Source organism: Pelophylax lessonae, assembly GCF_965119305.1.
Source record: "Pelophylax lessonae genome assembly, chromosome: 13".
Taxonomy (NCBI): domain Eukaryota; kingdom Metazoa; phylum Chordata; class Amphibia; order Anura; family Ranidae; genus Pelophylax; species Pelophylax lessonae.
Window position 1 is genome coordinate 150,644,088 of NC_138780.1, and position 26,548 is coordinate 150,670,635.

The window sequence follows — 26,548 nt, forward strand, 5'->3', positions numbered from 1 at the left end:
TTATCGTTCACCTTATGGTGTTTTTACTGCCTGTAATCAGCGGATGTTTGTAAGTTGTATTCTTTTATTAATAAATTATACAAATTTACACTATGGTGGAATATTTAAATTTCTTTCATTGGCAAGTACCATTTCCACTCTTTGGAATTTGGGATTTAGCATTATATAGATCGGGATATCCAGTCTTTCACCTATCCAGAAGGCTCTGGAGGTGTTTATCACAAGCGCTGTTGACCTATATGGTCATATTTTCTGGTAAGGAGCCATCCTTGTTTGGTGACTAGTGGTGGTGTGTGGATTTTTCACTGAAGAACCACACAACTGTCATTTTATTTCATCAGTATATTTATCAGTTTACTCACCGTTTACTCCACGTGGTTTATGGACTTTAATATGAACTTTATGTTTTTATTTGTACATTAATCGTCATTTAACATTGATATTTTTTAGCACAACTTTTTTTTTTTTGCTAATTGTTTGTTTGTGGTTGTCTTACACTTTTGGTTGCAGCTTTTTTGTTTTAATTTTTCTTGTTTTATTAATTTATTTATATCATTTTTATGACGTAAGCGCAAATTAATCCTTTTTCTTTTTTGTACAAAGTACAGCATAGCACACTATGGTGCCTTCAATGCAATACTAAATTATTTGGTTTGTATGCAGCCAGTGTCATCTAGTGAACATCAGCTGTTGTTTCATACTAATGTTGCATAAAGTACTTCAGTTATGATAAGTTCCAGATATATTTATTGGATTGTTCATACTTCTCATTAGAATATTTTACATAAACTGACTTGTAATTTATATTAGAGACATGTGCAGTCCAAACTTAAAGTGGAGTTCCACCCATTTTTGGAACTTTAGATCTATGTAATCCCCTTTAAAATGGCTTTTACCAATGGAAACTTTTTTTTTTGCTAGTAAATACCTTAATTTCGGCTTTATTCCTCCTCTCCTCACTTCCTGGTCCGATCGGCGATGACGTCATTCGGCGATCCGCAGTGTCTGCTGGGATGTATTCTATTCCAGAAATCTCGCAGTAGCTGTATCTGTACTGAGCCGTGCCTGCCCCGCCTCCGCCCCACCTCCGCCCCGCCTCCTCTAATTGAGTTGCATTGTATGAATGTATTAAGGCTGTTCTCTGCCCCGCCTCCGCCCCGCCTCCTCTCATTGAGTTGCATTGTATGAATGTATTAAGGCTGTTCTCTGCCCCGCTTCTGCCCCGCCTCCTCTCATTGATTTGTAAGAGGAGGCGGGGCGGAGGCGGGGCAGAGAACAGCCTTAATACATTCATACAATGCAACTCAATGAGAGGAGGCGGGGCGGAGGCGGGGCAGGCACGGCTCAGTACAGATACAGCTACTCCGAGATTTCTGGAATTGAATACATCCCAGCAGACACTGCGGATCGCCGAATGACGTCATCGCCGATCGGACCAGGAAGTGAGGAGAGGAGGAATAAAGAAGAAAATAAGGTATTTACTAGCAAAAAAAAAAAAAAAAAGTTTCCATTGGTAAAAGCCGTTTTAAAGGGGATTACATACAGCTATGTATTCCAACCTATTAAAAATGGGTGGAACTCCGCTTTAATCCAATGAAAGGGATCGGCCAGCCAGGAACAGTCAGGAGAGGAAATAGCCAGATGATGCTGGCCATTTTCTTCAGGCAGGAAATGAGGTGGATGGATCTGTCTATAATGCACCTTAAAGCGGAGTTCCGGCCTCGGAAATGTTTTTGAGATAAAAATACCCCTGGGACAGTCAGGGCTAGTGCATTTCAGAATGGATATCCTCTGAACTGTCCCAGGTTGCACTTACCTTTTAGAAGAAATACTTACCTTGAAAATTTCTTGTCCAGCGCTGCCATCTGGCGTCCTCCGGGCGTCCTCTTCGGTCCCAGAATGCCCTGCACCGGCCCCGCTCGTCATTCCGGTGCATGCCCAGAAGCTGTTTAGCAGGGAATGCCGCGCCTGCACCGGAACTGAGGAGCATGGCCGGTGCAGATGCATTGACTCCTGGGAGGGATGACGTTCAGCTCCCAAGAGTCAACGCAAGCAGGAAGTGACAGGGCGGGCCACAGCCGCAGAGGGAGGAAGTAGAAGGAAGGTAAGTATATTTTCTTCAAAAACAAGGTAAGTAAAGCAAAAAAAATAAAATTGGGAGTATCCAATTGTTTTTTAGGTAATTTAAAGCCAGCGGATGGCCCAAAGTTGTTTTTGAGGCCGGAACTTCGCTTTAAAGATTCTACGGCTACATGGAAAAAGGTATTATGGTCAGATAAGACTAAAATTAATTATTTGACCTCAACAGCAAACGATATGTCTGGCGAAAATTCAATACAGCTCACCATCCAAATAACACCATTCCTACAGTAAAGTACGGAGGTGCTAATATCCTGTTATGGGGGTGTTTCTCTGCAGCAGGGACTGGAGCACTTGGGCAAAATACCATCAAATTCTTGAGGAAAATCTGCTGCCCTCTGCCAGAAAGTTGTCAATGGGAATAAGGTTTACCTTTCAATATGACAATGACCCAAAGCACACAGAAAAAATGACCACACAGTGGTTAAAGGAGAAAAAGATGAATGTCCTTGCATGGCTTAGTCAGAGGCCAGATTTAAACCCCATTGAAAATCTGTGGAAGGACTTGAAGACTGGAGTCCACAAGCGGTCACCATCAAATTTAACTGACATAAGGGGGGGTTATCATTTTTTCAGCTCAGTGATTCTGTTTTTGAATTTTTATATATTTTTTTCTAACATATTGGTGTTATATCTTTTACTTGGATGTTATAAGTTGCACTAGTAAATACAGCTGGATAAAACAAAAATTGTCTGTCTTTATTTTAGGCTGCAAAGCAACAAAATGTGATTTTTTTTTTAGGCTCGGGTCACACTATTGCGATGCGGGAAGGCTGTGAATTCGCAGCCTTTTCCCGCATCGCACACGCACCCCCGGCAGTTCACACTGCCATATGCGATCCGCTGGGGGTGTCAATGTAATCTTAACGACACCCCCAGTTTGATCGCATATCGCAGTGCGATCGTGCAGTTCGCACAGGATGGGATCGCACAAGTGTGAACCGCTGTGCGATCCGATCCTGATGCGGCTTCAAAAATGCCTCCTGTGCGTGTTTGCACCGGGTGCGATGCGAATTTAGCCATACAAACTGTATGGCTAAACTCGCACCGCACAGCTGATCGCATGTAATGTCGGAGCAGTGCGCTCCGACATTACATGCGAACCCGGCACTCGCATCAGTGTGAACCGGGTCTCAAAGGTGGTGATTCTTTTCTATACCCACTGTATATTTATCACCAATGAGCAATAATAAATCAATAATTATTGTGCATATCCGTCCTTCAAATGTGCCAAATAATGTGCGCCCCACCAAGGATTAAAAAGCCTCCTTCCAGAGATAAATGACCCCTCACCAACTGAGTTCAAAAGTGCATAGTGAATATATCATGAAGGTAAACTTGGCTAGCTTGGTACGGATCAAAGATCAGCCTTCAAACACTTCCAGAATATGTATAAGCAAGAGAAGACATGAGAAAACAAAGCAAACCAGACAGTGTAATACTTTCAAATCAGCCTAATTTATTCGATAAAAGAGGGTACTCACAAAGCAGGGAATGTAACAGCAAAAAAAGCAAAGTCTGCTGTCAGAGTCAGCGGACTTAATGTCACCAGCAGCCTAAGCTCAACCCAACATGTTTTGTCACAAAGGAAATCTTCAGGAGCCTTTAGGGCAGGGGTGTCCAACCTTCTGACTTCCCTGGGCCACATAGGAAGAATAGGAATTGTCTTTATAAAGGAAATTAATTTATAAAGACCTAAAGATAAAAAGTCTGGCTAGCAGTCACCGCTCTAATTCATCCCAAAGGTGTTCTATCAGGTTGAGGTCAGGCCACTCAAGTTCCTCCACCCCAAACTTGCTCATCCATGTCTGTCTGCGTTTCGGGGGTCAGGCCCCCTTCCTCAGAGCTCTGAGGAAGGGGGCCTGACCCCCGAAACGCGTTAGCGGTCCTGACTGAAGGACTTGTTCCAGTTCACACATGGTGGATGCTTGTAACATGATTTTATCTTTACGTCTGTGAGTATGCATTTGGCATTTTTATTAAAAATTTGCAAATATTGACCACGGGTAATGCACTAGGTGTTTGCACCTCCTTTTCCTTTCTTTTATATGTATATGTATGTATGTATGTATGTATATATATATATATATATATATATATATATATATATATATATATATATATATATGTGTGTGTGTGTGTATATATATATATATATATATATATATATATATATATATATATATATATATATATATATATATATATATGTGCGTGTGTGTGTGTATATATATATATATATATATATATATATATATATATGTGCGTGTGTGTGTATATATATATATATATATATATATATATAGTATATTATAGAATTGTTTTTTTATATCTATATGCAGGTAATGTATTGTTCTATCCTGAAGAAGCGGAATATTCTGGGAAACGCATCAAATCCAGGAGAACACAATGAAAGTGCTCACTAATATTCACTTACATCTGAGAATTACCTCTGTAAAAAAATTGTACTTATGTGCCACTGGCATTAATGCGTTCTCCTCTAAAGAGAACAATTCATCTTTTCTCTTGTGTACATCTGTGAAAGAATACAAGAAGGTGTGATATTGATTTGTGTTGATGTACAGAATATTTTTATTTGGTTATCTAATAAATATCTATTTTTTGTATAATCAAGTTTAAAGCTTGTACATTCCTGTCTGCCTGTTTTTGCAGGTGAAATCTTCCTATGTTCAGGCATCCCCTCCACCTCCATGGCATTGTGAGGGTCTGTCACAGGATCTCATCAAGAGAGCCCTCCCTCTTCCATCCAGCTGCTCCATTCATAGATGCTGTAGTACAGCTTCTACGTAATCAATTATAATAAATGGTGCAACGGTGACAGTGAGTCCTTGATTAGAAAGAAAAAAAGAAGTGCAGTCTTTAACCTCTTGCCAACCAGTACAGTAGATGTACTGCAAGTGGGCAGCACAGCCAGGCAGTGCGACGTATCCGTACGTTAGGGTGTACCTCCTGGTTTGGAGGCGCACATGCGCATGCCCCCTGCTGTGATTAGACACAGCATGAGTTTAACAGCAGATTTCAGCCAATGGTTTATAGCTGAAACCTACTAATTGGCAGTAGCCAGCACAGGGTTCTGTGTTGACAAACACACAGAACTCTGTGTACAGACATAGATCTCTCTGTTTCTTCTCCCTGAAATCAATTCTGAGTTTAGGGAGAAAAGCAGATCGATCTAAAAGCAGCACACATTACACATTTAATCCCTTTATTGCCCCCAGATGTTAACCTCTTCCCAGCCAGTGACATTAGTAAAGTGTACAGTATTATCACTGATCACTGTATTAGTGTGACTAATGATGTCAGTGTCAGTTAGTGTCCCTACCAGCCAGTGTCAGTAAGCGCTAGATTGCCTGCCACACTACCACAGTCACACAATAAGTCGCTGATCACTGCCATTACTAGTACAGTGTCTGTACGGATCAGTATCTTATTCATGATCAGAACTATACTAGTGTCCCCAGAAACGCAGTTTGGTTTTTACCAAAAACGTGTAGTAGACTACATTTTGGCCTAAATTTATGAAGAAATTAGATGTTATTAGACATGTCTATAACAGAAAGTAGAAAATCCATTTTTTTTCTCAAATGTATCGTTTTTATAATCAAAAATAAAAAAACTCAGTGGTGATCAAATACCACCAAAAGAAAGCTTTATTTGTGTGAAAAATAATTATATAAATTTAAATTGCGTACAGTGTTGCATGACTGCACAAGTTCCAGTTAAAGTAGCACAGTGCGGAATAGCAAAACATGCTGTGGCCATGAAGGGGGTGAAACAGTCTGACCAAGAGGCCGATACATCAAGAGTTTAAAGTGGATGAAAATCTCATTCATGAAATTTGACCCAGCCACATATATCTGTAGTGTTTACTTATCTCTCTCCAAAGACCGAAGTCCCGTGTCTTTCTGCTGCTCTGTTCCTCTGTTATCAGCATAATAACTTCTGACAAGTTCTCCGACATGGGAGATAAAAGCAGCTGGAAATTTGTCTGGGTGGGTGCATAGAGATAGATTAGCAGAGAGCTGGTCTATTCACAGCATAGCTCTGCATGTTTCTTCCATCTTCTGCCTATGTGGAGGGTATGTGTGTGTGTGTGCCCTTCCTCCAATCAGCTGTCACACAGTGTATGCCAAGACTCCACACCCACCGCTGGAACAGCAAGAAAAAATTCTAACAGGACGTTCACTTTCTAAACAGTGTAGAAAGCTGAAGACATCAGATATACAAATAAAACTTATGTTGGGATATTTGTTTCATCTCTGTGTATCAGCCGAGGCTTTTCACTTCACTGGGTATATGTGAGGGTTTACATCCACTTTAAGGGACTCTATCAGGTTACACTTGTTGCAGCTCCTCTCAGAGACGCTGGGACATCTCCAACTTGCAATATGAAAAGCAAAACCAAATGGAAGCCAATTATGAGCGCTTAGTTGGAGCCCTCTGGTGTTTGTTTTTCACATTACTTCTTCAATGAATGGAAAGTGATCTATGAATGGTGTGTGGCAGACCGCTTAGCACCCCGCTTGGGTGCTTCTGCCAAGATACAGCTTCCTCCACTCTGGAACAAAGAACCGGGTATTATAGCTGAGCATTGCACCCAAGAACTAGACAACACTAACTTAGGTGGAAACTGTAAACTCACACAGAATATATACCACACAAAATTTAGGCAAGAGCTTGATCACATTATCCTAAACAATGCAAACTGTAAACTGTAATATCAGTACATCTAATGAACAGCTAAACATAAACAATGATCTAAGTAACTACTAGTCACCTAGACAAGCCTAGGTGTCAGTGCCCACTTAGACAGTTCAGCACCAGTATTCAAGAAGACCCAGGGCTGTCCAAATCTCATTAAACAGCTTTCTTTTCCCATACATTTCTCGCTGAGTTTAAAGCTGGCAGACACCATCATGGTTTCCTTGACTGTTAAATGTGGTAATGTCATCTTACATTATATAACAGGACATCTTCCTGAATTCTTGTAGCTCTCTCAAATGCCAGGGACCATAATGAGTAGGCAAGATGCTACCCTGCGGCCCCTTCCAAAAGCCCCTGTCCCGGTTGGGTCTGTCACATGGAGGATGGGTGAACGATTGATAGCTCTGTCCCCTCCATTCATAGATCACGTTATAGATCATAGATTATGTAGTTGTTGTACGGGTTCTATAAATGGCGGAGCTAGACGAAAAGTGAATCTACCCATGCGAAAAAGGGAATTTACCCATGGTATGTGTTCAGTTAAATGTGACTGTCTTGGTTTTCTATATATGACTTTGTTCCAAATGTAAACGCATTGTTAATGAATGTATATATTACTCTGTTACATATGATATTACCTGTACATCTTCTATTACAGAAAAACGAATCAAGCATATGAGTTCCCATATTCACACCCCTGACAAAGGGTATTTCCCGTAATGCGTAGGGTGTCTACTGGAAACCAATGCCTCATCATCTTTGTGTGATCATGACATGATTTTATTATCTTTTTTGTCAGATTTTTTTCTATGTATATGTATCACTGTGACATTTAATGTGTTATATTAAAAATAAAAATAATATTTTTTATATTTGTGATGTTACTTTTGGCCTTTAAAGTCCTGTTCCCTTAGGGGGGTTTTCTTTTATTTTTTGCTAGACGAAAAAGAGGGTTCAGCACAAGGGACACATCCTACTGACTGTAAGTTATGTCCCTTGTGCTGATTTTTCAGTTTTTTTTATTTTAATTACATTTAGGCTTTAAACTGATCCGAGCTTGCCCCCGTGCCACCAGCAGTCTCTAGGAGTAACCTACAAGGGGGGGGGGGGGGGGGGTTACTGAAAGCTTTGAATTATTTTGTTAAACCTGCATCCAGTAAACAACTAAACTGCCATGATTCACCTGTCAGAGATGTTTCGTGAACACAGAGGAATATGTCTCTTCTATGCAATTTATTTAATTTCTTTCAAAGAGCACAGTCAATTCCTGCCTGCTGCATAAATGTACTCCCATGCGATTTAACACTTTTTTTTTTCCTTCTTTTCTCCTTGCTACAATCGCAGCCCACTCTGTTACTTGTGGGGGCTCATTATTAACAACTTTGATTTTGTCATTGTGAAACAGAGCTGTCCATCATCCTGGTTGCCACGGCAATGACCAATAGCAGGCTTATGTGTAGGAGTTCCCATCTGGCTCTGAATGCAGCATGACCTGTCTTATAGAAGAGAGCGCAGAGAGGGAGAGGGAGCTTGCTGCTGGTGTGAGGATGAGACTGGTCCAGCCTGGGAACTGAGAATCGCAAGTTAGGAAGACGAACAAGGTAATTTCATTTATTTATTTTTTCCTTTATTTATTCATAGAGCTGTAGCTTTACCCATCCCTTGCATGTAGCATATGGATTTGTCACAGCGGTGTAGCGATCTGTATCGTTAGCACATTTTGCTGCAGGGCTATGCTGACGTTACCCATGCATTATCAAGCTTATATAGGCAAAAGGCAAAAGGCAATGTACAAAGTGTAGTAACCCATAAAAAACATCCACAAGTCATTTTTCACGCATTCTTCCTACAGTAACCTGGACTCTGATTGGTTACTATGGATTACTGCACACCTCTTTGGTTATTTCTGTCTTAAGGTGGCCAGACACCCATCAATTTGTGATTGATCTAGGCAGGAGCAATCACAAACCAGAAATGTATCAATGATTTAAATATTGAATGATGCAACACATATGGCATTGATTTAAAATCTGATCAGAAACGATCCATTAAAAATAAATAATTTAAACCATCGTTATGATCAGTTGTCTGATATTCGTTCAATCGCTCAAAGTGATTGAACAAAATTCCATCGAAAATGATTGAAAGCTTAGTAAATTCATCAGAGGGAGCATTTGGGGTTACTTATTCAGATTGATCAGTTTCGTTGCATCAAATGATCAATTGAATGATCCATGTGGGGCCAGCTTTAGATGAGTATGTGCTTTTTTTTTTTTTTTTCTGTACCCCAAACAATCAGGACAAATATGTCAAATAGTATGCACTATGCTGTAAGAATCCTCTCCTACATAGGAAAGGACCATAACAGATTTGAATATGATTATGAATAACAGAATGTGACCTCTGCACGCAAGCCTCATGAGACCGAGGCATGAAATAGCCTCTGCAATCAATTTAATGCACTGTGAGCACTAATCAAGGTTAGTTATAGATAGAGGAGGGCGCCACTGATTGCCATACGCAGTTAACGTAACATTTTTACCTAATTCACGAACGTGTGTAGAAGAAAACGGTATAGTCAAAAAATTAACCGCAATAAAAGTAGGTGGATACAAACAAATAATTTTTTTTTTTAATTACCAAAATGATGATCCACTTGTAAACTGGGTCTGCATTTAACTGGGTTTTCAGATTTCATAAGGAGAGTGAGACCACCCTCCCTGTGCACTGATGGGCAGGCATCCAATGCGTAGTGCAGGTCTGGTTGGATGACAAGCAAAGGGTTTTTTTCACATTTTCTTTAAGAACATGGGAAATCGTTTTAAAGCTAAACTCCTATGCAACTTTGTATTATCTAACATATCATTTAATGTGTTTTGTATACAAGCAGTGTACTTGTACTTAACCTGGTAATAGTCTCTTGCAATTCCCTGTTCAGCAGAGCTCAGACTGGGAGGAGAAAGAGCAGCACAAGGAGGCTATCAATTGTGTTTCAGTGCTGATGTGCTAACAGAGCATGCTGATAGTATGAGGGAGCGGAGAGACAGAGGGGTGAACTTCTTAAGCCTAGTACACACACAACGATTATCGGCCAACCGGTCGTCCGTCTTTTGTCCATAGTTGTGTTTTGTTGGTTGGAATGTGCCTAGACTGCACTGGACTTTTGTCGACCAACAAAATTCTACTTCAGAAGTGATGTCATGTGTTGGTTTACTTTCTTTGTGTTCTTTCTTCTCTGAGCATGCCCAGTCTTGCTGATAAGATTTTTCCCTGTCGAAATCTGTACTGACTGCACAAAAATCGGCCGTGTTTTGACGGAGGACAAAAATTTTATAGCCTGCACACCAGATTTTTTTCGGCCGAAAAGTCGGAGTCGGTTGTCGGAAGCATCATACTAACAAGCCGAAAATCGGCCGATCGGTCGTCGGACGAAAATTCCCTGCCAAATTTAGACGCGTGTGTACGAGGCTTAAGTCTGCTGCTTCTTTTTTTACTGTCATGTCACAGGCTGGGGACAGGAAGGAAACCTGTAAGTGTTAGGCTGGTTTCACACAAGCAGTCTCTATAATGCACACCCACCTGCTCAGCGGGGGATCTCTCCGCTGATCCCCGCTGAGCAGACGGATGACAGGTCCGTGCTCACTCCGCTATGCAGAGCTGACACAGACTCAGCCCTGCTGTCCTCTATAGGCCGTTTCCATCCGACTGTCATCCGGTTCCCCGGACAGATGGGGACTGGATCCCCCATCCGTCTGTTTTTGGCGGACAGGATCGGATTGGAAGCTGGCGGGTGTCAACGGACATGTCTGCTGCTACATAGAGAGCAATGGCCGGTCCGATCAGGTCCGCCTGAAAAACTGACAGGTGGACTTGATCAGTCCACCCGTGTGAAACCAGCCTTCGCAAACTCTAGCAATTGAAAATCAGGTCTCTCTTATAAATGTCACAGCTAGCCCCTGCAAGGCCAGATCTTTTGCATGTTTTGCATGTTCATTAATCGAAAAAACATTGAGACAGAAAATCAGGTCTCTTGTCCTTCCAGGCAGGGTTGTGCTTTGTGGCAGAGCTATGTAAATCTCACAACTGGATGAACAAAAATACAAATCCTTTATCAGGTAAAACCGACCCCCATATATATTTTATCTGTGTGTTACGGTACTTTGGACACCAACACCGCTGTTTTAAAAAAGGCCTTCTTGTGTTTGAAGAGTTAGGCCCTTTCACACGGGCTTTCCGATCTGGTCTGCCTCTCAGTTTTTCAGGCGGTCCTGATCGAATGCTCAAAACACCTCTATGGAGCAGCGGATGTCAGCGGTGACATCTCCGCTGACACCTGCTGCTATCTGATTCGATCCGATCCGATCCTGTCCTTGAAATCCGGACGGATGGAAACCCTATTTTTCATCCGTCTGGAGGATCGGATCAGATAGCAGCAGGCAGTCTGTTCTGATCCGATCTTCCATAGAGGAGAGCGGGGATCTGACAGCTTCATCTCTGCAAAGTAAGCGGAGACGGACCTGTCATCCGCCTGCTCAGCGGGGATCAGCGGATCGATCCCTGCTGAGCAAAACAGAGTCCTTCGAGCACACCGCCCCTGTGAAAGGGACCTTAAGCATTTAAGTGCCAGTTCAGTCCAGTTCCATATGTTCATACTGCTTAAATATGCAAGCAGGTCACGGGAAAACAGCCTCTTCTGAATTGATTAATGTTAAAATGACATTCATACAATAACGGTCTTTAATTATGCGGCATACTTCTACTGTAACAGAATGGTTATGACAACTCTTGGCATAGATTGCTGACTTTGAGCATTGCGTTTTATTATAAAGCAGAATGTTACTGTTGTTTTTTTTCCCTTCTGTATTTAAAGAAAACTATGGCCTCCTATTAAAATATATTCTGCAGCATTTCATTATAAGTAGATCTGCACTTAGTTTTTATTAACCCCCTGCAAAGTTCCACTAATACTTGAGTCTGCCAGTGAAGTCCACCTAATGCATCTTTCTGTGATGGGGTGGCAACAATGCTGCACTGCTCATGAATTCACAGCAGAGTTGCCACTCTCATGTAGGCTGTGTCTGCTTGCACTACAGCGGGATGCAAAAAATGTTATATTGAGCGTGACTATCAGCATTCTCACTGCTGAGTCACAAGTCTGTAGCCTTTCCTTTAGCACCTGGCCACACCTTGTCCTGCCCACTGCTTTCCTGATTGGCAGCACTGCCTCTGTTGCTGAAACCCTCCTACTATGATCTGCAGTGTCTGGGAGGGGGAATGTGTGAGACACAATTGAAGAACTTGGTTCATACTCGAAAGGAAAAGGATGTTTTTTGTTTACTTTATGAGCCTTTTGCATCACATAGTAACTAGATTTGGGATTTGTATATGCTGCTATACAGGTGCCTTTAGTTGTACTTTGAATACCAGCGATTCTTTATAGAATGTGAGTTAGGTATTGTCTAAAGCAGGCCATAGACGGTGCAAATTTCTTTCCTGCAGCCACGGGTTGCAGGAAAGAAATTAGCATGATTTCCCATCAACAAAGACAGTACTGACAGGGGAATCCCTCCTGCCAAGCAATTATCGGCTCCCGGTAGGGACGGGCGAGGGAAGCCACCCTTGCCGGGAGAAGACAGTGTTTGATGCTAGTGGTTCGAATATCAAGATTCAAACTTTCTATGGCAAGCCTTAGTTATCTTATCTGTTGCTGTACTTGTTCAGCTCTCTATGACTGGACTTCAGAAATTGCAATTTTTGAAGTTTCTATTGTGCAAAATCATAGTATATCAGGAGGGGCAGCACAGTGGCTAATGGCACTTTTCCACTGCAAGTACCGGCTCGGCTCTACTCGGCCCTGCTTGGCCCGGTTTGGTTTTCCACTGCATGGTACCGCATGGTACGGTGTTGGTACGGTTCGGTACGGTTTGGTATGGTTTGCTTTTCCACTAAAGTAGTACTAAAGTAAGTGGGTGGGATAACAATGATTCTCTGACCAATCAGTGGCTAGTAGTGACAAACAGTCAAGACTGCATGCAAAGGATTGTGGGATATGGAACCGGTACGGCCCTGTTGGAACCACAACTGAGGTGGTACTGTTTAAGCGAGCCGTACCATTCGGTTCCATGTAGTGGAAAAGCACCGCCGTACCGTACCATACTGAACCGTTCCTACACCGTACCATGCGGTACCAGCAGTGGAAAAGCACAAAAGCGAGCCGAACCGTTCGGTTCCATGCAGTGGAAAAGCGCCATAAGTGGTTTGTACTTCTGCCCTAGCAGCACTAGGGTTATCTGTTCGAAACCCAACCACAGCACTACCTGTCTGGAGTTTGCATGTTCTCCCCGTTCCTGTGTGGGTTACGTCCTACACTCCAAAGACATGCTGCTAGGTTAATTGGCTCCTGTCTAAATTGCTCTAGAGTGGGTATGAATGTGAGTTAGGGACCCTAGATTGTAAGCTCCTTGAGGACAGTACTGATGTGAATGTACAATATATACGTATGTACATTGATGGTTCTATATAAGTATCTGAAATAAATAAATGAGGTGCAATGATTGAGAAGATAGTCCAGTTGGAAAATTTGTTATCTGGAAGCCATAGAACTAAAGCTAGTCATACATATAAGATAATTATTGCCCAATATTGTTGACTTTGATGGATTGAAGTGTATGTCCAAACTTTTTTTTAGCTGAAATAGAATATGAAAGGTGTAGAACCTCCAATAGGCTTTTCTTGATGTCTGTGTCCCTACTATGGAGATTCACAGTCACTATAGGTCCTGGGGACCATTGTCCCTAATGTGTGAGTTGTCACATTAACTACAGGTGAGGGAAAACCTTCTAATGGATATCTTAGAGGGAACTTCGCTTTGGAGCATTGTTGGGACAAGGTCATCTAGAGCCCAGGGTAAACATGCAAAACTGCTGCCCCCCACCACCAAGATGTATGAGCATTCTGTGTCAGCAAAGATCTCCTCACAAAAACACTGAGCACTAGTCTACATGCTTATCCTCTAAGCATAAATTCCCCCTCCTCCAAGTACAAATCTGCTCCCCTGCTGAAATCCCCTCTCAACACAAATCTTTGCCTACCCCCAGCTCAACTGCCACCCCAAAAAAAATTCACCCCTCCTAGCACAAATTGTCTACCCCTAAAATGTCTCCTCGTAGTATACATCTTCTCGCCTCCTCTTCAAATGTATCTCTCCCAGCACATATTACCCCTAAATTCCCTCTCCTAGCACAAATCTTCCCCCATCCCCCCTCCCAGCACAAATCCCCCTAAATCACCACTCTTAGCACTCCTCACCCCCCCCCCCCCCCAAATTTCCCCTACTAGAACAATACTTATCCCCTGCTGCCCCACAAATTCCTCCTTCCAACACAAACCCCCCATCTTATTGTGGCACCCTCCCACCTCACATGATACTGTAGTGCCCAGGGCAGGCGTCCCTCCTGCTCACCCCTTGTCCCAGCCCTGCTTTCGAGGTAGTGAAGAGAAATCTCCTTGTCTGGAAACCTGACATAGGTTTAAAACACTCCCTTCCTAAAGTGATTGTAAAGTCTCGTTTTAAAAAAAATAAAAATAAAATAACAAATATGTTATACTTACCACCTCTGTGCAGTTGGTTTTACACATAGCAGCCTGGGTCCTGCTCTTCTTGGGTCCCTTGTTCCTGCTCCTGGCCCCTCCCTCCTATCAAGTGCTCCCACAGAAAGCAGCTTGATATAGGGGCACCCGAGCCAAGCTGCAGCTTTGTGTGTCCATTCAGACCCAGAGCTGCCATTCAGCCCCGGCCCCTCTCTCTCCTGATTGGCTAACTGATTGACAGCAGCTGGAGCCAATGGCGCCGCGGCTGTATCTCAGCCAATCAGTAGGAAGAGCATCAGGACAGCCGAGGGACTCGTGGACATCACTGGATAGAGAGGGGGCACAAGTAAGTATTAGGGGTGCTGGGGGGCTGCTACACACAGAGGGCTTTTTATCTCAATCCATAGAATGCGTTAGGATAAAAAACCTTCCTGACTTTACAACTCCTTTAATGCAAAACTAAAAACGTCATTTGACATACTGTACATGTTAAATGAATGTGCTTCTGTCTTCAGATGGCAGCAACTCCTCCATGGGGAATTGCACTCCTGCTGGATTTTTTGGCTAGTCACTAAGGACAATCTGTGAAAACATAGTAATGGAAAAAAAATAGTTATATTTGCCTGTTCATTCAGCATATTTCCTTTGGCTGGCCATGAATAGGCAGTAGACAAGCAAGGAGATATCTTCTCTCAAAAGGGCTGGATGACGATTTAGAAGCCCATAGACCTAAGATCATTTTTTGACTAATTTTGGTTGGATTGGGTTATGATTGTAAGCTAATGTATTAAATATATGTTGTATGTACTGTACACAACCTTTGAAGACACCTCTGGCCAACTGATATTGAAGTAAGAGGTGATTGTGCAAAACCAACTTTTCTGTCTGTCTGTCTGTCCGTCATTGTTTCCTTGCGAAAGCCAGTGCCAGGGAAGTCCACCCTACGGAACTATCATGGGGCAAATGGATCTTCCCACTGCCCTCTACAGCCTATTGGTTGCTTTGGGCCTAGTGCGCATGAGATCAGCTTATCGAAGGCCAATCCTATGACACACTGTATGGGATGGTGGGGCAGAATAAGAGCAGAACACAGGGCTATACATTTTCTAAAGTCTTTCCACCCCTCAGGCAAAGCCTTCTTAGTCATACTGGGAAACAACCGTAGCACTAACCGCACAGGAGCGACTGGTTGACTTGCGACTTTAGTGAGGGAACAAAATTATTACTAAACTAAACTAAGATGACTATATTCAGTTACCCATATAAAGATTCAAAAAAAATTGTTGCCGAATAAATATTATTTGTTAAAACTGCAAGCAAATAGCTGAATGTACAATTCATATACATGCTGTATATGAGAACTAACTTGCTTACCAGTTTTGTTATGTGGCTTCTCTTCCGCCAGTGCAAATGGGAAAGACATAAGATGCCATTCTGATGATCCAATGTTTGAGAAAATATGAATGGCCTCAGCCAGCGCTACTCTACTAGCCTCCCCCCCTGACGCGTTTAAACCAGCCCATCATGGCTTAAACTCTTCCACCAGTTATTAATAGGACATCCCTGCCATGCAACATAGCTAGGAGGATGGCCTCCTTTTTCTCCACTGTGGTTAAGACATGCAGCTTGATCACCCTTCGGTCTATAGCCTGACAGTTGGAGAACTTTGCCTTATCACTAATGAGATAAAAACTCTGCTTTCTCCTCCTGTCAGTAAGTTGGATCAACAGCACACTGCAAAAAAGCCTGATTTGCTCATATTTGGTGCTTTTCCACTGCATGAAACCAAACGGTTCGGCACGCTTTTGTGCTTTTCCACTGCATGGTACCGCATGGTACGGTGTTGGAACGGTTCGGTTCGGTACGGTACGGTACGGCGGCGCTTTTCCACTACATGGAACCGAACGGTACGGCTCGCTTAAACAGTACCACCTCAGTTGTGGTTCCAAGAGGGCCGTACCGGTACCATATCCCACAATCCTTTGCATGCAGCCTTGACTGTTTGTCACTACTAGCCACTGATTGGTCAGAGAATCATTGTTATCCCACCCACTTTACTTTAGTGGAAAAGCAAACCATACCAGACCGTTCCAACACTGTATCATGCGGTACCATGCAGTGGAAAACCAAACAGAGCCAAGCAGGGCCGAGTGGAGCCGAGCCGGTACTTGCAGTGGAAAAGTGACAATAGTGGCCATTCCCTATCCTAGCCTGGGACCTATGAACAGAAGATTACATTAGGCTAATATGAAAAAAGCATGTAGGTACATTTGCTAGCTATAGATAACAAGTAAGGGCCTATTCACATTTATGTGTTGTGGAAACAAGCACGTTATCACAACACATATTAAATGCATGGGTTGCATGGATGCAACACATGGTAATGCACACATGTAATGTAATGTCCTAAAGGTTTTTTTTAAACAACATAATTGTGTGATATGGTAGTGTTTTGTATCTGCCAGGAGTTCAGCTTACCTTACAGAACAAGACCCTTGGAAGAAGAAGTCCTGGTAATAATTATTTTCTCTTGCTCTAGAAATAATGTGATTTATAATCCATGTAAGGGCCTATTTACATTTATGTGTTGCGGGAACAAGCACAATAATGCGCCATTATCATAACACATATTAAATGCATTGGTTGCATCGATGCGACACATGGTAATGCAAAATGTAAATGGGTCCTAAAGTATTTTTTGAAACAACATAATTGGGTGATATGGTAGTGTTTTGTATATGCAAGGAGTTCAGACTAAATTACAGAACAAGACCCTAGGAAGAAGTAGTCTTGGTATGAATTATTTTCTCTTGCTCTAGAAATAATGTGATTTATAATCCATGTGTGTGTGTTTTTTTTTTTTCTTCTAAGAAATGCAGCTGATAAATTAAAACTGTAAAACATATAAAACTTACACAACAACACAATTGCTTAAAAAAAATCCAAGGTCACCTTGGAAAGACACGGACACTCTTATGTTGTCTCTATGAATTGAGGCATCTGTATGGCCTTACTGTTTCCTGGAACTGGTTCTAAGTAATATTGGCCGTGACATATGCACAGTGCTGTCTAGGCCTTTATCTTTATTAGGTGACATCATTTTATATCATGAAATAGTGCTGTGCAAGCCAAAGCCTCTGCACATAATTTATTATTGTGTGAAGAAGATTGTCTTCAGTTATTTAATGTTTGTATATTGGATTAGACTGTTATCTAAGCTGCTGATTGGACTATTTAGGAGACTTTTTAATGTCTTTGAAATATATCTAAAAGTGTATCGGTTTGATGTAAGTAATGATTTTTTTGTTCACTTTTATCTATACTTTGTATTTACAGTATGTACATAGGAGAGGTATACTTGCTCATTACAAATACAGTATGTCCGCTTTCTGCTTGGTGCTGTACCAAGGATCTGTTTTGCTGATCTTATTTCACTGAAAGTCTACCAGATAGAGTCTATCTAACTGATATTAGTTTTATTGATGTAGCACCCTCCTAGGTAGGTGCTAGGTAAAGCATAGAGTGGCCCTGTCTGCTTATCAGGAGGGTCTGATCTGTTAGTAAGCCTGTCATATGCTTCCAGGTGTGACCTGTTGAGTCTGGGGAGTCTTCCCCACTGTATCCAATGAGGGACATTGTTGGACAGTGGAGGAAACCTAGCCAATAGCACACCAGGGTTTATGACTGTCCCAGTGGTTGGGCATTTCTGCAATGCATCCTGGGATTGGGAATAAATCCGGAGGGGGCATGGGACAGGGTGTCTTTTGGCGGGAGCAAAGTCCCAGGAGGAGGGGGATGGCTGTCTCTCCTCCTGCTGAAGTGAGGAAGGTGGTCCAAGCAGTCGACCTAGGGACCAGGGGTTGAGCTGTGTTGCAGAAGGATCCAGTGCGCTGACCAAGTGGAGCTGCTGGGCAGACTACTTCTGGAAAAACTGTGTCGTGAGTACTTAAGCATCTGCCCAGGGGTCTGCCTAAGAGAGGGGATCGTTCCAGAGGGGTCAAGGGGATCAAGGAGCCAGCTAACCCAGAGTGATACAGTAAAGAGGGTGCCAAGTTGTCAAGCCATGAAGATTAGGGGGTTAAGGGGGCGCCAGGAAGGTCCCTGAAGTCTCAGAATTACAGTCTACCTTAGCTACCTCAGGAACCTTTAAGGACTCTTTTACAGCCATGGGCAAAGTGAATCAGCGGCCTAGCCATGACTAGCTCAACATAGCATTAACCAGCGTTAATCAGCATTTAACCAGCGTTAATCACCAATTTTCCGGATCGCCCCTGCCTATTGTGCATAGTTCAGTTCAGTTGGAGAATCCCACTCATCCCTTCTCCTATCCAAGTTCCTGATAAAACATAAAAACCAAAGAAACTGGACTGGTCCTTGTCTGAGGTAAAAACACTTGGAAATATGTCCAAATGTTCTGCTGTTGCTAATGGTAACCCAGGGGAGCCCACACTCAGTAGCTCCCATGGGAGTAGTGCTACATTTAAAATCATCACCCAGAATGGTTTTGGTAGGCAAAGTCTTTGTGATCCAGACCACCTAAAATGTGGGATCCTTGCACATGGGCCATCTAGTTGCTGTACATACGTCCTGGGGTTTTAGTGCACCCCAGAGGGACAGGTGCAGTGTTCAACCCCACTGCCTGCAGTCTGTTGAAGTCTATGACAGGCTTTGGCTGGATGGGGCTGAATACTGTGCTGAGTGGTACTCTTGTTAAGAGCCCTATGTGTTCAGGGGGTAAATGCCTGGGATGCAGGTCTTTGACAGGTTGGAAGCAGCGGGCTGGACACTGCACCTATCCCTCCCGTGCACATTAAAATGCCAGGAAGAATGCACATCAGCTACACAGCCTTTGTGCAAGAAGCTTTATGAGGGAGCTCAGAAGCAGCATTTTTCTTAAAGAGGACCTGTACTGTGGAAGCTGTGTCCAAAAAGGATGAATACTGCGTGAAGGAATAGTTACTAGTATTGTCTGAGGTTTCCCCAACTGTGTCTCTGTGTAGAGCAGGTCATCTTGGTAGATGAGCGGGACTTTGCTTCCTCATGTCAGTGGATGACTGGTGATCTCATGACTGATGAGCAACAGTTAAAAAAATGTAAAGGCAGGGAGAAGCTTGCACTGTTGGTTCTCAGCTACAGCTTCCTCTCCAGCAAAGAAAACAATAATTAGCACAATAGTGCCATCACCAAATCTGACTCCAAATCTGAGAGTAGCAAGCAGAGGTACCTATGTCTTAGATTCGGGGTCTCCAAACTTTTCAAACAACGGGCCAGTTTATTGTTCTTCAGACTTTAGGAGGGCCGGACTATGCTCAGTAGAGGCAGAAAATGTCCCAGGCCTGACATCAATGAGAATAAATATGGCCTTAGAGTTAGTGGTCAATAGGAGGAGGAGACGTGCCCTTTATTGGTAGGAGGAATAGTATCCCATCATTGGTATCGGTGGAAGAAATAATGCTCCATTGTTAGTGTCAGTGGGAAGGATAGTGCCTCATATCAGTGGGAGGAATAGTGCCCTAAGGGCCAGATAAAAGCTAGCAAAGGGCTACATCTGGCCCTTGGGCCCGCAGTCTTCGATGATGCCACACAGCAGATAGAGAGCTATGAGACCCCTGCCTTAGATGATGCCACACAGCAGATAGAGAGCTATGAGACCCCTGCTTTAGATGATGCCACACAGCAGATAGAGAACTATGAGACCCCTGCCTTAGATGATGCCACACAGCAGATAGAGAGCCATGAGACCCCTGCCTTAGATGATGCCACACAGCAGATAGAGAGCTATGAGACCCCTACCTTAGATGATGCCACACAGCAGATAGATAGCTATGAGACCCCTGCCTTAGATGATGCCACACAGCAGATAGAGAGCTATGAGACCCCTACCTTAGATGATGCCACACAGCAGATAGAGAGCTATGAGACCCCTGCCTTAGATGATGCCACACAGCAGATAGAGAGCTATGAGACCCCTACCTTAGATGATGCCACACAGCAGATAGATAGCTATGAGACCCCTACCTTAGATGATGCCACATAGCAGATAGAGAGCTATGAGACCCCTGCCTTAGATGATGCCACACAGCAGATAGAGAGCTATGAGACCCCTACCTTAGATGATGCCACACAGCAGATAGAGAGCTATGAGACCCCTGCCTTAGATGATGCCACACAGCAGATAGAGAGCTATGAGATCCCTGCCTTAGATGATGCCACACAGCAGATAGAGAGCTATGAGACCCCTACCTTAGATGATGCCACACAGCAGATAGAGAGCTATGAGACCCCTGCCTTAGATGATGCCACACAGCAGATAGAGAGCTATGAGATCCCTGCCTTAGATGATGCCACACAGCAGATAGAGAGCTATGAGACCCCTGCCTTAGATGATGCCACACAGCAGATAGAGAGCTATGAGACCCCTGCCTTAGATGATGCCACACAGCAGATAGAGAGCTATGAGACCCCTGCCTTAGATGATGCCACACAGCAGATAGAGAGCTCTGAGACCCCTGCCTTAGATGATGCCACACAGCAGATAGAGAGCTATGAGACTCAGGGAACAGAAATATTTTAGTAACAGAAAGTGCATTGCTATTATTTAGGAGAAATAGAAGACAAAAACAGATGCTTCAGGGTACTGCTTAGGCACAAATAGCTTTTCTAAATGTTTCCTGTAAGATAGCAAATCTTCTGTTTTGTAAGCTCAGGTCCACTTTCAATAATGGCACAAAGGAAATTATATTCTTCTAAAAGATTTAATGTGATTTGGTAACACGACATGTGCCCTACTGATTCAAGTAAAGAAACATTGTACTGACAGGTCCACTAACTCTTTTACTTCCTATCTTTGAAATAGGAGAGTGGCTACCTTTATACAGTATTTATTTCATAAACTGAGAGATAAAGAGTCATACTCACTAATGTTGAGCCACCTTTGCAGGAATAGCAGTGTCTATAAGATCTAGGTGGTTATTTTGAAAATAAATCGATTCCTCTAGAGCCATTTACCACTATACAGACTATATATGGTCACATGTTTTTCGACACAGTGGACACCTGACCATCATATCCATTGGAGCTTATTGGGTGTTCTATTCCAAAACCATGGGCATTATTACGACTACACGCCTGAGGAAGGGTCCCTGCACTGCCCTGAAATTTTGCTTTTCACGAATCATACAAGAATATGGTTGTTAAAAATGAGGTTTGCAATTTCAAACAAGCTTGCAGGTGGATTAATAACATTCCTTATTCACGCTGTACATGACCAGTTAGAAGTCATTACAGCACCCTTTTAACCACAAGGTAAATTTTAGCATAGTGTGCAAATGGAATGTACTCAAGTAATACAAAGTTAATTCTCTTTTGTGGCTATACCAGCCTTCACTCTTCTGAGAAGGCTTTCCACAAGAATTTGGAGTGTGCTTGTACGAATTTGTGCTTGTTAACCACTTGCCGACTGCCTAACGACTATCTACGTCAGCAGTCAGCCCCTCACAGGCACAGGTCTACGTCGCTAGCCTGTGCGGGTCTAGGGAGCGAGCGCGCGCTGCCGGAGGCGCTCTCCCGCGTGGTCACGGACCCCCCCCGCACATGTGACCGGCGGACCCGATGTCCGCCGGTCACTCTGCAATCGCCGCTGCAGAGGGAGAAAGTCAGACGGCTAGTGTAAACAAGCCGCCTGTCATTCTCCCCTGTGTAGAAACTGTGATCACGCGGTTCTACTATGTAGAACCGTTGATCACTGTTTCTACAGCTCAACAGACAGCCAATCACAGTTAGAATCACGCCCCTAGGGACACACACAGCCCCTCCCTCTCAAATAAAGTTAACCCCTTCACTACCAGTGTAATTTTGCAGTAACAGTGCATATGTATAGCACTGATTACTGCAGTAATGTCACTGGTAACCCCAAAAGTGTCAAAAATGTCAGTCAAGGGTCCGATCTGTCCGCCCCAATGTCGCAGTACTGCAAAAAAAATCTCAGATCGCCGCCATTACGCGTTAAAAAAAAAACAACAAAAATGACAAAAATCTTTCCCTTTGTTAGTAAACGCGATGACTTTTGCGCAAACCAATCAAAATACGCTTTTTGCGATTTTTTTTTTTTACCAAACATAGGTAGCATAAAACAAATTGGCCAAAAATGTTAAAAAATTTTGATTTTTACATTTTTTTGGGGGGGAATTTCATATAAAAAAATGTGAAAAATATTGTTATTTTTGCAAAATTGACACTCTTTTTTTTGTTTATAGCGCATGATCAAAAAATCGCACAGGTGATCAAATACCACCAAAAGAAAGCTCTGTTTGTGGGAAAAAAGGACGTCAAATTTGTTTAGGTACAGCGTCGCACAACCGCCCAATTGTCCGTTAAAATCACGCAGTGCCGAATCGCAAAATACCCCCTGGTCAGGAAGGGGGTAAAATCTTCCGGGGCTTAAGTGGTTAAGCCTATAGCGCATGTGTGAGGTCAGGTAGTGAAGTTGGATAAGAAGATCTGTCTCACAATCCACGTGTCAATACAACCCAAGGGTTGTTCAATAGGGTTGACTTCAGTACTTTGTGAAGGATACTTGAGTTCCTCATCTTTATGGAGCTGGCTTTGTGCACAGGGGTACAGTCATGCTGGAACAGATAAGGGCATTCCTCAAACTGTTCCCACAAGGTCAGAAGTGTCTTTGTAAGTGGTAGCATTAAGAGTGCCCTTTCCTGAAAACACCTGAACATTTGGACAGTGTCCACATACATTTGGCCATACAGGTAGGTGTGACGGTCAGATGTCCATATAATGTAATCCTTCAGTGCATACATCAGACTGACTCTGAATGGCCAACACCAAGTGACTCCAAAGAATTTGGCCTGGGGTCTTTGACTCCCACATAGACACCCCTGGAAAGTGGGCTATCAATAGACATTGTCACTTTGCCCCAAATTAGCAAAGTGGCAATGTCTTTTTAAAGCATAACTCCACTATTTGTGGAAAGAGTGGAGAAGACATTTTGTTAGGCTTTTATTCCTGTCTGTGATGCAACTGAAGAGATTTTCCCTCTTGGCACCAGGACAAGAAATGGAAGGTTGTCACTGCAACAGGAAGACATGAATAGCAATAAGACCACATACTAACCTATCCCCACTTTACTGAATATCATACCTTTCAAATGTGTGCCCCATCCAATTATAATAACAGCAAAGAATCCCTCACAAGTACTTATATGGACAATGGCGGGTTTTAAAGGCACAACATGAGACACATACATATAAAAAAATAATACTTTATTTCACAAATATTAAAAACTAGTAAAAAAAGGCTTCACATAAAGCCATAAACATGGGGAACACCCCCTATAGTATTAACCTTCAAAGAAACACAGGTCAAGAATAACTATGAGAGTCCAGTGATCTGTCACTTGCACAGGACTTCCAGATACCCTTGTCCACTTCTGAACAGTCACCGTGTTTCGCTTAACTTGTAGCTTCTTCAAGGCCGTTTGTTTTTGAGGGTGCAAACTCTATTATCATCAAATAAATGAACACAAGTTAGATTTATATTTATGGTAACATAATATTTCTTAGATTCATGTAAAACCGCTGCATAGCTTACATTGATAGCAATCTGTGGGATTCCAAAGAACTAGTCTAGGGGCAGACACAGGCAACCGAGGAAAAAGCAAGGCACACAAGGGTAGTAAAAGACCCTTTAGTATGGAATTATGTAGTATCTTAATGTTTTTAAATGTTATAGTCCTATTAAAATTTACATACCAGGTGTCCCATCAGTCCCAGAGTTTAGGCACACAAGAGTAGTAAAAGACCCTATAATATAGGGGCCGATGGGACATGAGGCATGTAAATTGTTATAGGGCTATAGCATTCAAAACATTAAGATACTACATAATACCATCATTTTGGGCCTTTTACTACTCCTGTGTGCCTTGCCTTTCCTGGGCTGGTTATATCTGGGTCTGCTGTGTCTGCCCCCTAGACTGCTTCTTTGGAATCCCACAGATTGCCACTATTAATGTAAGCTATGCAGCTGTTTTACATGAATCCAAGATAAACATAAATATAAATCTAACTTGTGTTCATTTATTTGATGATAATAGTGTTTTCACCCTCAAAAACAAATGGTCTTGAAGAAGCTACAAGTTAAGCGAAACACGTTGACTGTTCAGAAGTGGACAAGAATATTTGCAAGACAAGTACAAGTGACAGATCATTGGACACTTATTGGTTCCCATTGTCCTGTGTTTCTTTGATGGTTAATTCTATAGGGGCTCTTTGTGAAGCCTTTTTTACTAGGTTTTAATATTTGTGAAATAAAATTATTTTTATATACACTCACCGGCCACGTTATTAGGTACACCTGTTCAATTGCTTGTTAACACAAATTGCTAAACAGCCAATCACATGGCAGCAACTCAATGCATTTAGGCGTCTAGACATGGCGAAGACGACTTGCTGAAGTTCAAACCAAGCATCAGAATTGGGATAAAATGGGATTTAAATGACTTTGAATGTGGCATGGTTTTTGGTGCCAGGTGGGGTGGTCTGAGTATTTCATAAACTGCTGATCTACTGGTATTATCATGCACAACCATCTCTAGGGTTTACAGAGAACGGTCCGAAAAAGAGAAAATATCCAGTGAACGACAGTTGTTTGGAAAATGCCTTGTTGATGTCAGAGGAGAATGGAGCAGACTGGTTTTAGGTGACAATAAGGCAACAGTAACTCAAATAACCAGTCGTTACAACCAAGGTATGCAGAACTCCATCTCTAGACGCACAACACATTGAACCTTGCAGAATATGGGTTACAGCAGCAAAAGACCACAATGGGTGCCACTCCTGTCACTGAGGCTACAATTCGCATAGGCTCACCAGAATTTGACAATAGAAGATTGTAAAAACATTGCCTGGTCTAAAGAGTGTAGATTTCAGCTGCGACATTCAGATGGTAGAGTCAGAATTTGGCGTTAACAACATGAAAGCATGGATCCATCCTGCCTTGTATGAAGGGTTCAGGCTGGTGGTGGTGTAATGGTGTGGGGGGATATTTTCTTGGCACACTTTGGACCCTTTAGTACAAAATGAGCATCGTTTAAACACCACGGCCTACCTGAGTATTGTTGCTGACCATGTCCATCCCTTTATGACTACAGTGTACCCATCTTCTGATGGCTCCTTCCAGCAATGTACTGCACCATGTCACAAAGCTCAAATCATCTCACCACTGCTTTCTTGAACATGACAATGAGTTCCCTGTACTTCAATGGTCTCCACAGTCACCAGATCTCATCCAATAGAACACCTTTGGGATGTGGTGGAATGGAGATTGGCATCATGGATGTGCAGCAACTGCACAGCAACTGTGCCATGCTATCATATCAATATGGCTCAAAATCTCTGAGGAATGTTTCCAACACCTTGTTGAATCTATAACACAAAGAATTTGGGAGTTTTGAAGGCAAAATGGGTCCAGCCTAGTACTAGCAAGGTGTATCTAATAAAGTGGCCAGTGAGAGTGTATGTATGTGTCTCATGTTGTGCCTTTTAAAGCCACTATTGTCCACACGAGTTCTTCTCGTGAGGGATTTTTATTTGCTGTGTGCTAAAAACATGTTTTTGTTTTTTTTGCTTGTCGAGATTTCCTGTTGCTTCTTGTTCTGACAACCAAGGACATCTTAATAGAGACACAGCACTGTCCATAAACAAAACACAATTATAAGACTGCTGGGAAAATCACATGAGCAGCAAAGATATTGGAGGGCTCTGGACACCATATACAGAATGTCCCCAGTTGCCATGGCTGCAAGTGAAAGCAATATTTGCATTTTTTGGGAGGTTTAGAAAATCATAGTCAGCTGGAAATTGAAAAGAAAAGGTCAAGTCTAAAACCATTCAATTACAAAATGGAACATGTAGCAAAGATATGTTATAGACATGTTCTGAACCTCCCTTTCAGGCACAGTTGCACTTTGAATAAGATGTTTCTTATCATCCTCTCAACTTAAAGCGGACCTTCAGCCGTTTTTTCATCTTTCCATCTATTAAATCCTTTGGCTTTGTTGTTTTAACTTTGGATAGTAAAAAAT

General features: G+C 42.5%; 1 protein-coding gene across 1 annotated transcript in view; it reads left to right on the forward strand.

Moving 5' to 3' along the window:
* The first annotated feature begins 8,345 nt into the window (after positions 1–8,345).
* The window catches only part of AKAP5 (A-kinase anchoring protein 5), a 37,856-nt gene continuing 19,653 nt past the window's right edge, over positions 8,346–26,548 (forward strand). The window contains exon 1 of the mRNA XM_082242860.1: positions 8,346–8,465. The gene's annotated coding sequence lies outside the window, so the exon portion shown is untranslated. The remainder of the gene's footprint in view (positions 8,466–26,548) is intronic.